Genomic DNA, 12,938 nt, shown 5'->3' on the forward strand with positions numbered 1-12,938 from the left:
GGTGTCAGAGGAAGGCCCTAAAAATTGTCAAAGACTCCAGCCACCCTTGTCATAGACTGTTCTCTCTGCTGCCGCACGGCAAGCAGTACCGGAGCGCCAAGTCTAGGTCCAAGAGGCTTCTAAACAGCTTCTACCCCCAAGCCATAAGAGTCCTGAACATCTAGTCAAATGGCTACCCAGACTATTTGCAATGCACTCCCCCCTCCCCCTCTTTACACAGCTGCTACTCTCTGTTGTTGTCATCACTTCAATAACTCTACCTACATGTACATACTACCTCAACTAACCGGTGACTCTGTACCGGTACCCCCCCCTGTATATGCATTCTAGCCCGAAGTCCGGCGCTATCGAATGTGCCGCAAAAGAGTCTTGCAGGGACAGAGACACACACACACACACACACACACACACACACACACACACACACACACACACACACACACACACACACACACACACACACACACACACTAGATCTACTGATAGAGGACTGATTACCTTACGGCACTGATAATGTCAGTGGACAGCCAGGAGCCAAACAGACAGACGGACAGACGGACAGGCGGACAGACGGACAGACGGATAGACGGACAGACGGACAGACAGACAGACAGACAGACAGGAGAGCTAACAAGGCATATAGGTATGTGTATATTTCTCAGAATACTGTATTCTGCATCCCAAATGGTAACCTATTCCCTATATAGTGCACTACTTTTGACCTGGCTCCATAGGAGAGTAGTGTGCTTTCATAGGTGTAGCTACTTTGGAGCTTTCAAATCGGTGAGCGGCTGTTCTTGTTGTCATTGGGGCTCCCGAATGGGCGCAGCGGTCTAAGATACTGCATCTCAGTGCAAGATTCGTCAATGCAGTACCTGGTTTGAATCCAGGCTGCATCACATCTGGCCGTGATTGGGAGTCCCATAGGGCGGCGCACAATTGGCCCAGCGTCGTCCAGGTTTGGCCGGAGTAGGCCCGTCATTGTAAATAAGATTTTTTTCTTAACTGACTTGCCTAGTTAAGTAAAATTAAATAAAAAACACTGTCATGAAACCACACCCGTCCTTTAAATCCCTCTCGCGTTAAAAGTTCAGAACGAGAAAGTTTAGGCTATAAAGAAATAATAACATTCAAATTAAACAATTATAAGGATTTTATATCTTCCTATCGAGGTGTAGATTACAACACATGATCCAGTGTTCTAACTTGTAACACAGCTACATGAGGTCATTACTAATGCAACTGGACGCATCCAATGGCCGCATCCAATCCTGCACAGGTATAACACCAGGAGCTGTTTGCTGATTTGACAGCTCCAACGCGGTACACCTCTCCCACAACGCCTAAACAAAAAAACAATGATGCTGCTAAGCAGTTGTGGGTTATCGCGGGTTAAGGCAGAACTGATTGAATCAAGTCCCTATTAAAAATACAGCAATGTTACACAGACAGAGAAACATGGTGAAGGTCAACAGGAAGTGAACGTGTTTTATTTTTTTGTAACTTTTACCTATTTTTTCACCCCAATTGTTAGTCACAGTCTTGTCTCATCGCTGCAACTCCCCTACAGACTCGGGAGAGGCGAAGGTTGAGAGCCATGCCAAGCCGAGCCTGCCAAGCCACACTGCTCTCTTAACCCCCGGGCCGCCACACGCCCCCCCGGAAGCCAGCCGCACTGCTCTCTTAACCCCTGGGCCAGCCGCACGCCCCCCCGGAGCCGCCCACTGCCTCTCCTCTGGAGCCAGCCGCACGCCCCCCTGGAAGCCAGCCGCACTGCTCTCTTAACCCCTGGAAGCCAAGCCACACTGCTCTCTTAACCCCTGAAAGCCAGCAGCACTGCTCTCTTAACCCCCGGAAGCCAAGCCACACTGCTCTCTTAACCCCTGGAAGCCAGCCACACTGCTCTCTTAACCCCTGGAAGCCAGCCGCACTGAAATTCACTGAGGAGGATGATCCTCCCCTTCCTCTGAGGAGGAGCCTCCACTGTTTGAAGTACAATAGAACAACATAGCTACTGTAGTAGGTCAAAGCAGTGTGCTGGAAAACCTTGGTTCCAGGTAGAACCCTTTTGGTTCCAGATAGAACACTTTTGGTTCCAGGTAGAACCCTTTTGGTTCCAGATAGAACACTTTTTGGGTTCCATGTAGGTCCCATTCCACAGGGGGTACTACCTGAACCAAGAAGGATTATCCTATGGGTACAGCCGAAGAACTCTTTTGGAACCCGTTTTCCGAAGAGTGTAAAGCTTGGGAGGAGTAGGCATTGTGGTGCTCGTTAATTGTGGTGCTCACTTAAAACATAGTTTTTTGTTTTTCATTTCCATGTTTTTTTTTACACCTGAAGGTGATTATACAAAAATCTGTTCACCTGCTTCTGCATTAATGTTCATATGTCCTTGTATAACCCGTGTGCTGATGCTGTTTCTGTCCTGTTCCGTGTCTGTTCCTATTAAATGTTTGACTCCCAGTACCTGCTTCTCATCCCCGGCGTTGGTCCTTGCACTTCAAATGTTTTGTCTCACGTAATTTATTATCCAGGGCCCGGTTTCCCAAAAGAACCTTAAGGCTAAGTTCATTGTTAGAACCTTCGTAGGTGCATCGTTAAATCTACGATCTGTTTCCCAAAACCTTCGTTATTAAAGTTGCGCTTGAGAACACTTGTTATTTACCAACTGCATCAGACCACTCAGCTAACTGTGTCGTAGGATGCTTTGTTTGCCCTTTCGTGTCACTTTATACACAGAAGATCGCCATTAAACATAGAATTCAAGATGTTTATCTGTTTCTCTGTGGCCGAAAGATAACTTCAGAACGAAGGTGACTACAACACAAAGTTGCCATGTGTTATAAACAAGCAAAGGGTCAAAATATGCTTCAAATGAAAACAGAGATGACTGGATTAAACGATAAATACAGTAGGCTACATGGGACTATATAAACTTAGTAGCCAGTTTATTAGGTGCACCATCCCATTGACGAAAATGTTTCTCTCCTACAAACAGTGAGTCATGTGGCCATGGCTTGCTATATAAAACAGGCAGACAGGCATCGAGGCATTCAGTTACTGTTTGATTGAACATTAGAATGGGCAAAACAGGTGACCTAAGCAACTTTGAGCGTGGTATTATCGTCGGTACCAGGTGCACTGGTTCCAGTATCTCAGAAACGCACAACAGTGTCAAGGGTTTACAGAGAAGGGTGAGATAAACAAAAAGCATCCAGTCAGCAGCAGTCCTGTGGGTGAAAACAGCTTGATGATGAGAGAGGTCGAAGGGGAAAGGCAAGAATCGTGCAAGCTAACAGGCAGGGCCACAAACAGGAAAATAACAGCGCGGGTACAACATTGGTGTGCAGAACGACATCTCAGAATGAACAACTTGTTGATCCTTGTCACGGATTGGCTATTGCAGCAGACGACCACACCGGGCTCCACTCCTATCAGCTTAAAACAAGAAGAAGCGGCTCCGGTGGGCACCAAAACTGGACAATTTGAGGATTGGAAAAACATTTCCTGGTCTGACGAATCCTGGTTCTTGTTGCGTCATGCTAATGGCAGACTCGGGATTTGGCGTAAGCAGCATGAGTCCATTCTGCCTGGTGTCAACGGTACAGGCTGGTGGCGTTGCTGTAACGGTGAAGGGTGTTTCCCTTGATAGCAATTGACCAACGATTCCATGCCCTGAAGAATTCAGGCTGTTCTGGAGGCAAAGGCGGGTCCGACCCAGTACTAGATGGGTGTACCTAATAAACTGGCCAACGGTTTACATCCTATTGAAATAAATGTAATGTACAATCAATTGAGTTCTATTTTTCAGTATCGACACACGCTCTAACGACGCACTTATTGGAAGTTCTCCATATGTGGTGTTTTGGGAAACACACGTGGGTTCTTCGGGCTTGATAGAAACGATGCATCGTTAAAACACTCGCAAGCTTAAGTTCCAATGCTATCGAGAAACCAGGCCCTGGCTATGACTTCGTAGACATGGATATTTGTATTTATGTAAAACATATGAATTCTCCTTTTAAAGAGGGGGAGGTCATATCAACAGCTGTTTTACATTTAGCACATACCAGTTCCCTGCAAGTGACTCTCTAAGTATTGAATAAGTTGGCTGAGTGAGCATTTGGAAAGAAGTCCCCTCCAAATCCGGTTCCCCAAGACCCGCCTCCAGTTTTTTACTTGTTGACGGCTACTTCCCACTAAAGGTGCCGATGCCAACGTCTTTTGGACGTCTTTTCCCTTGGTCCTGTCCTGACCGGCCTTGATTTCAATGTCGACGGATGGGACTCCCTAAAAACATGCCACTTTGATACAAAATACTTTTTTGTGGAAGGTTAAGGAGAGCATTTTCGCTAACCCTAACCTAATTCTTCTAACCTGCTACGATAAAGTCGTAGCTGTATCGAAGTGGCGTGTTTTAGGGACTCCCGTCCAAAGACGTTGAAATCTGAACCAATCATAGACGTCTATGTTTGGTTCAGATTTGGTCCAATCTGGACTACTTCTGATTTGCACAATTACAGATGTCTATGTTTGGTTTTGGTCTGGTCCCTGTTCCAAACCGGATTTTTACATTTTTTATTTAACCTTTGTTTAACTAGGCAAGTCAGTTAATAACACATTTTTATTTACTATGATGGCCTACCCCGGCCAAACCCAGACGACGCTGAGCCAATTTTGCGCCGCCCTATGGGACTCGGCCAGTTGTGATACAGCGTGGAATCAAACCAGGGTCTGTAGTGATGCCTCTAGCACTGAGATTCAGTGCCTTAGACCACTGCGCCACTCAGGAGCCCCAATTCAACTTATCAACTAATTATCAAGCTCTTGAATCTCACCTAGCTATCTTAAGATGAATGCCCTAAAGTGTAAGTCGTTCTGCATAAGTGTGTTATGCTAATGCTAAATGACTAAAAATGTCCAAATGAATAGCTAGTTCATGGGAAAAAAATGTGAAACGTCTGTGAACCATTGGTGTTCCTCTGAGGAGAGGAGCCATTGGTGTTACCCTGAGGAGAGGAACCATTGGTGTTGCTCTGAGGAGAGGAACCATTGGTGTTCCCCTGAGGAGAGGAACCATTGGTGTTGCTCTGAGGAGAGGAACCATTGGTGTTGCTCTGAGGAGAGGAACCATTGGTGTTGCTCTGAGGAGAGGAACCATTGGTGTTCCCCTGAGGAGAGGAACAATTGGTGTTGCTCTGAGGAGAGGAACCATTGGTGTTGCTCTGAGGAGAGGAACCATTGGTGTTGCTCTGAGGAGAGGAACCATTGGTGTTGCTCTGAGGAGAGGAACCATTGGTGTTCCCATGAGGAGAGGAACCATTGGTGTTGCTCTGAGGAGAGGAACCATTGATGTTGCTCTGAGGAGAGGAACCATTGGTGTTGCTCTGAGGAGAGGAACCATTGGTGTTGCTCTGAGGAGAGGAACCATTGGTGTTCCCCTGAGGAGAGGAACCATTGGTGTTGCTCTGAGGAGAGGAACCATTGGTGTTCCCCTGAGGAGAGGAACCATTGGTGTTGCTCTGAGGAGAGGAACCATTGGTGTTCCCCTGAGGAGAGGAACCATTGGTGTTCCCCTGAGGAGAGGAACCATTGGTGTTCCCCTGAGGAGAGGAACCATTGGTGTTGCTCTGAGGAGAGGAACCATTGGTGTTGCTCTGAGGAGAGGAACCATTGATGTTCGCCTGAGGAGAGGAACCAAGTAGAGAAAGTATTTTCAACATTCATTCAGAATCTAATATTAACATGAAAAAATATATATATATGTTTTTCGTCCGGAAAATAAGTTTGTTTCACCTTTCATTCAAAACCTAAAATGAACCAAACTTCAATGTCTGGAAAAGACATATTTTAATCGTAATTGAAAAAAGTAACTTGACACTCGCATGAAGAAAATTGCATTGACAGAGGAGGGAGTGTACTGACTGAATGCATCATGAGGTAAGGGCTGGAATTTGTTTTGGATGCTCAAACAGCAATGTGTACTTTAAGAGTCACTTACAGGAACTGGTAAGTGTTTACTGTAACGCAGCTGTTGAGTTCTATATTGCTAATTGTAGGCTAATTGTCATTTTTCGCCTCAATCTCGTGATGTGTTAGGCCTAACAACACGTGCACAATGATGTGTCAAATATTAGATTTAATGCATAGCCTAATGCCTCAATCACACCTATAGTGTCCTTGCGCGAAAGGGTACGCAGCATCATCTGGATATGTGTGTAACAAAAGTTCAACATTCACCTTCTGCTACCATTTCTGTCAAGCCGTCCTACGCATACAGTTTGACTCATACGTTCTGTAAATCCAACGTATGGCACCACACTGAACGCACTGCAACTGCCTCTACAAACGCAATGCTGCAAGGACAAACGCAGCGTTCCATTGGAAATGAATGTACTTCTGGTGTACCAAAATGCAATGACGCCTGTCGGTGTGATCGAGGCGTAAGCGTTACAATAAGCCACGTCAATATTTGCAGGTGATAATTTCTCTCTGGGAGCTGATCTGTCATCAGTATCTAATGTTAAGGTACGATTTGAATGGAGAAGGCTGATCCGAGAGCTGCGCTGCCTTTCGATCCCATCAGTATCGACATTCGTCGCTCTAACAATGCATTTATTGAAAGTTCTCCCCATTTGATGTTTTGGGAAACGTATATGTGTTCTTTGGCCGTCTTTTGAACTTCCAGGAAAATACGTATTTTCCACATCCGAATAAAACGTATTTTGAAAATATGTATTTTCACCTTTCATTCAGAGCCTAAAATTAAGCTCACTTCAATTTCTGAAAAAAAATGCGTATTTTAGACGTAATTTTGCTTAGTGGAAAATTGCATTGACAGAGGGAGTGTACGGAGTCAATGCATCATAAAGTAAAGGCTGGAATTTGTTCTGGATGCTAGAACAGCGATGTTTCTGTCTCATGTGTTGATCTAGCCAGATAGCATGTGTACGCTCACTGCAATGCGCTATTTGCATTGGCAGGGTTTAGATTGAACATTCAGTGTAGCTAGCAAGACAATTAGTTTTATCAGCTACAGTTTGTGTTGTGAGGCTGGTCTTGGTTTAGGTAAATGTAGGCTAGCTAGCAGTTGTTTGTGCTGAAACTGACGTCTGGATGCACATGTATCTAGATAGCCAGTTTGACTGTATCATGCCGGAGTAGCTAGATGAGCAATACCCATTGCATGTATTATACGTTAGCAGCGTGGCAGTTTCCCAAAGTTAGGTGTTGACTATGAACTTTACTTAGCTAGCTAGCTATGCCTTATGGAAGAATGTAGCTATCTAGGATATATTATCAACATTTGAGTTGTGGTATATGATCTATACAGCCACGTTACAATCTCGTTGGCTTGTAGCTACAGGCTAGTTGGCTAGCTAACTGGCAATAATAGCAGCCAAGGACGTTCGCTAGCTTATTTTTTTGTGCTCTGACTTAGTTTACACAGATGACTTCAGCCATATGAAAACCTTCCATAGCAAAATATATCTATCTGGCTAACTTCCTTTGCTTGTAACTTGCTTCTCATCCGACTGGTGGCTACAGCTGCTAGCCTGCTACTAGCTAGTTGCTGCTGTTGCACAGCAACCAAGTTGATTGCACCGGTTTTAAAACTGAGATTTGTCTGAAAAGATATTAGCATTGTCAGAAATGCTACAAAAAGGTAGCACATCGTTGGTTCCCTATTGGCACATGAGAGCAATAAATTATATATTTAATAAAAAATGTTGCCCCTACTAACTTATTCAGTCCAAAAGATGGCAAGTCTAATGGTCACTTTATGGACCGCTGTAGTCTCATTCTTATTGAGCCAAGAAGTTGTATTTTTTTCTTAATGCTAATGACCTTGTTAAAAATCAGGTATGCGGTTTATCGGTAAAACGAGAGGCTGGGGGTGTGTTGTGTACCTCCAATCAAATTGATTTGTATAGTTCCATTGACATTGGTGTCATATTGGCTTAGATATGAGGTTAGGGTGAATTTAACATTGAGCTTCAATCAATCCCTACTATAATCAAGTTTTTCCTCCACTAACCAAGTGCAAAAACCATAAGACAGGTAAAACTGGCATGGCTCTAGCTGGCACACCAGGTAAGACTGGCATGGTTCTAGCTGGAACACCAGGTAAGACTGGCATGGTTCTAGCTGGCACACCAGGTAAGAGTGGCATGGTTCTAGCTGGAACACCAGGTAAGACTGGCATGGTTCTAGCTGGCACACCAGGTAAGACTGGCATGATGGTTCTAGCTGGCACACCAGGTAAGACTGGCATGGTTCTAGCTGGAACACCAGGTAAGACTGGCATGGTTCTAGCTGGAACACCAGGTAAGACTGGCATGTTTCTAGCTGGCACACCAGGTAAGACTGTAATCCCCAGAGAGGATGTAACGCCCTGGCCATAGAGAGGGGTTTTTGTTCTTTATTTTGGTTAGGCCAGGGTGTTACATTGGGTGGGCGTTCTATGTGCATATTTCTATGTTGGTTTGTTTCATTGATTTTGGCCGTGTGGCTTCCAATCAGGCACAGCTGTAGAGTGTTGTTGCTGATTGGGAGTCACACATAAGTGCCTGTTTTTCCGTTGGGGTTTTGTGGGTAATTGTTTCTGTTTAGAGTATTTCCTAACAGGACTGTTTTGCTGTCGTCTTTTGTTCATTTTTATAGTGTTCTCTTTTGTATTAAAATTCATTCAAGATGAACACATCCTCCGCTGCACCTTGGTCTTTATCTAACGACGGCCGTTAGAGAGGGCTGAATTGTCAATTCAGAAAGTGATTTTAAATTAAATTTGACATAAATAAAAATATATGCCCTTCTTTAAAAATTGAATTGGAATTTAAGTTTACTTCCTGAATCGATGGCCTTGAGCCCAACCCTGCAGAGAATAGGGTGCCATCTGGGATGCACATATTGGTACGGTCTAGAGGCTTTATAAAGGAAACAATTATGTCTGCCTTGACTATAGAGAGAGACACTCTACCTGACATTAGGAATTTGGTGCCTTCATTTTGAGGGTAGAGGGGGAGAGAGTTAGGGAGTAAGGGGAAGGGGGTTTAGGGGGAGAGAATTAGGGGTGAGTGGGAAGGGTAGAGGGGGAGAGAGTTAGGGAGTAAGGGGAAGGGGTAAGGGGGTTTAGCGGGAGGGAGTTAGGGGTGAGGGGGAAGGGATGAGGTGGGTTCAGGGACAGAGTTAGGAGTGTGTGGGAAGGGGTGAGGGGAGAGAGTTAAGGGGTACGGGGGTTTAGGGGGAGAGAGTTAGGGGTGAGTGGGAAGGGTAGAGGGGGAGAAAATTAGGGGTAAGGGGGTTTAGGGGGAGAGAATTAGGGGTGAGTGGGAAGGGTAGAGGGGGAGAAAATTAGGGGTACGGGGGTTTAGGGGGAGAGAATTAGGGGTGAGTGGGAAGGGGTGAGGGATAGAGAGTTAGGGGTAAGGGGGTTTAGGGTCAGAGAGTTAGCGGGTAAAGGGGGAGGGGTAAGGGGGTATAGGGTCAGAGAGTTAGGGGGTAAAGGGGGAGGGGTGAAGGGGTATAGGGTCAGAGAGTTAGGGGGTAAGGGGGTATAGGTTATGCCTGATTCAGTCAACCAGCATTTCCTTCCCACATTTTCCACAAAGCCTGAAGCACAGTCAGTCATTACTCAACTACTGCAGAAGGATGATATACACACACACACACACACACACAATCCTCTCTGCGATGGCCTGTGCACGTGTCTCTGTATGTCTACGAACGACCGGTGTGTGTGTGTGTGTATATGCGTGTGTGTGACCCCCACCAGATCTGCTGTAGTGCTTAGCGTACGGCCAGTCCTCCACATCACAGTAGCCACAGCTGTTCTGCTCTGCCCTCTGTAATCATAGAAGTACTATTTTAGACTTCATATTGGACTATAGATTAGGAGGTAATTACCAGGATACACACACACACAGGATACACAGGGTTACCATGGAGAGAGAGAGACTGGAAGGCCCTGGTCAAGGAATAATAAACACAGCCAGCCCTGGGCCAGATACAGATCAGATGTGACCGTCTGAGGGAGGGAGACGGCGGGCAGGGTGTGTGTGTGTGGGCCGGGGTTGAGGTCTGTGTGTGTGTGTGTGTGTGTGTGGTGTGTGAGAGAGAGAGACAGAGAGAGATAAACTAGGTGTCATAATGTAAGTATGAGGAAGTAGTGATTATACTCATACCATGTAACTGTAATGTTGCTCTCTATTCACACCCGGTAACGTGATTATACGCATGTGATGGTAACATGTGATTATACTCATGTGATGGTAACATGTGATTATACTCGTGTCATATACACTGTAATGTTGTGCTCCATATACGTTGGTAAAATGTAATACCACCAACCTTCATGAGTATTTTACTGGTCATATAACTAGGGTAATTCTATAGAGTATTTTACTGGTCATATAACTAGGGTAATTCTATAGAGTATTTTACTGGTCATATAACTAGGGTAATTCTATAGAGTATTTTACTGGTCATATAACTAGGGTAATTCTATAGAACGCCTAACACAAAATGTGAAATCGTTAGAGGAAACTTAAAGTAAACGTAAAGGAAACGTTCATCTAACTTACGCTGAACAAAAATATAAAGACAACATGCAACAATTTCAAAGATTTTTACTGAGTTACAGTTCACCTAAGGAAATCACTCAATTGAAATAAATTCATTTGTCACGCCCTGATCTGTTTCACCTGTCTTTGTGATTGTCTCCACCCACCTCCAGGTGTCTCCTGTTTTCCCCATTAGTCCCCGGTGTATTTATCCCTGTGTTTCCTGTCTCTCTGTGCCAGTTCATCTTGTTTTCCCAATTAGTCCCCAGTGTATTTATCCCGGTGTTTCCTGTCTCTATGCCAGTTTGTCTTGTTTTGCCAAGTCAACCAGCGTTTCTCCTAGCTCCTATTTTTCCCAGTCTCTGTTTTTTCATAGCCCTCCTTGTTCTGACCCTGGCCTGTCCTGATGCCGAATCCGCCTGCCTGACCACTCTGCCTGTTCTGACCTCGAGCTTGCCTATTGCCTGGTACTGTTTGGACGCTGACCTGGTTTATGAACTCTCGCCTGTCCCCGACCTGCCTTTTGCCTCCCCCTTTTGGTATAATAAATATCGGAGCTCAACCATCTGCCTCCTGTGTCTGCATTTGGGTCTCGCCTTGTGCCCTTATATCATTAGGCCCTAATCTATGCATTTCACATGACTGGGAATACAGATATGCATCTGTTGGTCATAGATACCTTTAAAAAAAAAAGTTGGGGCGTGGATCTGAAAACCAGTCATTATCTTGTGTGACCGCTATTTGCCTCATGCATAGAGTTGATCAGGCTGTTGATTGCGGCCTATGGATTGTTGTCCCACTCCTCTTCAATGGCTGTGCGAAGTTGCTGAATATTGGCGGGAACTGGAACACGTTGTCGTACACGTCAATCCAAAGCATCCCAAACATGCTTAATGGGTGATATGTTTCTACAAGGTGTCGAAAGCGTTCCACAGGGATGCTTGAGCATTTTCACTCCAATGCTTCCCACAGTTGTGTCAAGTTGGCTGGATGTCCAATGGGTGGTGTACCATTGCCGTTCTTGACGTTGCCATTCTTGACATAAACCGGTGTGCCTGGCACCTACTACCATACCCTGTTCAAAGGCTTTTAAATCTTTTGTCTTGCCCATTCACACTCTGAATGGCACACATACAAAATCCACGTCTCAATTGTCTCAAGGCTTAAAAATCCTTCTTTAACCTGTCTCCTCCCCTTCATCAACGCTGATTTGAAGTGGATTTAACAAGTGACATCAATAAGGGATCATAGCTTTCACCTGGATTCACCTGGTCAGTCTGTGTCATGGAAAGAACAGGTGTCCCTAATGTTTGTACACTCAGTGTAAATATTAAAGAGAACAGGTCCCAGTACTGACCCCTGCGGTACACCTTTTGTAAAATCCAAGAAACTGGACTTGAATACGATCAGAAATCACGCATTGTGTCCTATCTGACAGAATTCTCAAACTACTTGCAAGAAGCCTGATCCAGGCCTGTTTCAGACAGCCTTTGAATGATAATGTGATGGTCAACCGTGTTGAAGACCTTGAAAAGCTCTATATTAAAAAAAGGCAGCACAATGGTTTTTAATTACGTTTCAATTTTTTCTTTCAATTTAACACATCTAAAACAAACGTAGCAGCTGAAACGGTCTAAAACCAGACTGGTGCACATTTAGAAAATAATGTTGCCTGGTCACTTTACCCCTACCTATATGTACATACTGTAGCTACCTCAGTTACCTGGTACTCCCTGTACAGTGCCTTTGCACAATCCACACCTGGATTGTGCAAAATTTGCTCATTATTCTTTTCAAAATTCTTCAAGTTCTGTCAAATTGATTGTTGATCATTGCAAGAAAGACAACAATTTTGAAGTCTTGCATTAGTATTTCAAGAAGATTTAAGTCAAAACTGTAACTCAACCACTCAGGAACATTTAATGTCTTCTTGGTAGCAACTCCAGTGTAGACTTGGCCTTAGGTTATTGTCCTGCTGAAAGGTGAATTCATCTCCCAGTATCTGGTTGAAAACAGACCAGGATTTTGCCTGAGCATAGCTCTATTACGTTTATTTATTATCCTGAAAAACTGCCCGGTAATGATTACAAGCATACCCATAACATGATGCAGCCACTACTATGCTTGAAAATATGGAGAGTGGTACTCAGAAATGTGTTTTATTGGATTTTCCCCAAACGTAACGCTTTGTATTCAGGACAAAAAGTGAATTGCTTTGCCACATTCTCCGCAGTATTACTTTAGTGCCTTGTTGCAAACAGGATACATGTTTTGGAATATTTGTGTTCTGTACAGGCTTCCTTATTTTCACTCTGTCATTTAGGTTAGTATTGTGGAGTAACTACAATGTTGTTGATCCATTCTCAGTTTTCT

Source organism: Salmo salar, chromosome 11 (genome assembly GCF_965601325.2).
Source record: "Salmo salar chromosome 11, fSalSal1, whole genome shotgun sequence".
NCBI classification, from domain to species: domain Eukaryota; kingdom Metazoa; phylum Chordata; class Actinopteri; order Salmoniformes; family Salmonidae; genus Salmo; species Salmo salar.